The sequence below is a fragment of the Chaetura pelagica genome, unplaced genomic scaffold (assembly GCF_000747805.2).
Source record: "Chaetura pelagica isolate M959 unplaced genomic scaffold, ChaPel_1.0 scaffold220, whole genome shotgun sequence".
Taxonomy (NCBI): Eukaryota; Metazoa; Chordata; class Aves; order Apodiformes; family Apodidae; genus Chaetura; species Chaetura pelagica.
In genome coordinates, this window is record NW_009951982.1 from 74,410 (window position 1) to 75,748 (window position 1,339).

Sequence of the window (1,339 nt, forward strand, 5' to 3'; positions counted from 1 at the left end):
AGAGTAGCTCCTCAGTGTAGTGGCAAAGGTCTAGGAGAAGGTCAGTGTCACAGAAGCACAGAATGGTTTGGGTTGGAAGGGATGGTAAAGGTCATCTAGTTCCAGCTCCCCTGCATGGGCAGGGGCACTTCCCACTAGACCAGGGTGCTTCAAGCCCCATCCAACCTGGCCTTAAGTACTTCCAGGGAGGGCATTCACAACTTTCCTAGGCAACCTGTGCCTTTGACCACTCGCACACTGAGGAATCTCTTCCTAATGTCTAACCTAAATCTGCCCTCTTCCAATTTAAATCCATTACTGCTTGTCCTGTTGCTACATGGCCTTGTAAAAAGACACTCCTCAGCTTTCTGTAGGCCCCCTTCAGGTACTGGAAGGCCCCTATAAGATCTCCCCAGAGCCTTGAGTAGCTTCAGGAGTATCAGGGAGAACAAGAGATGGACTACTGGGATTGAATCCTACTTTCCCTGAGACAGGCCTGCCAGGCAGACAGTACACATGACACGGAGGATCCCTTGTCTTCTCTCCACCCGCCAGAAGGTGGTGACTTGAGGGATGGGAGACAGTGACAAAAAGTTCTTCCCAGTGCAGTAAGCACATCTCCTGCAGGACTACCTTGCTTTCCAGTTGCCCTTGTAAAACAGATATGAGGCTCTGGAAATGGAATAAAATTATTATGAGGATGATAGTCCATCTAGGTTGGAGGTGTCACCAAGATGAAGTCAACCTATGCCCCACAGCAAAACCGCTTCTCTTAAGAAAAAAATAAAATAAAATAATCACTTATTGTCATAGAAGTCTTCTGAGAGGAGCAGAAGACCCAGTTTGCTGACCTGATTTAATTCTTGGGGAAATCTGCTGCCTCCTTGGGGCTTAGGTTAAATATGTGTTGAGAAAATTTCCTGCCCTGATATGGCCCTTAGATTATTATCTGCTATTGCTTTTTCATGTAGGCAGCAGTGAAATTGCAGTAGGAAGTCTAAGGATGATCATAGCGTTTTCCTCTGTCTTTCCAGTTGCAGGGAATGATGTTGGAGGAAAACAGGCAGACATAGCAGATCAATAACTGCCTCCTTGGTTGGTGTCACTGGCAGAATTTTGGGGTTTTGATCATGGGATGTTCTACGTGACGTCAGGTGCTAGCAACTGATGAGATACGCCTGTCTCAAAGAAGGAAAAGGATTTTCACACAAGAGTTAGCAGGGCTTATTGAAAGAGCTTTAAACTAGATTTGAAGGGGGGAAGATGGTAAAACCAGACTTGCTAGTGATAAGCCATTGGATGGCATGCCAGTGTTTGAGGGACAGTATATTAGCATGATCCTTCAGTCTGCTCCACAGTG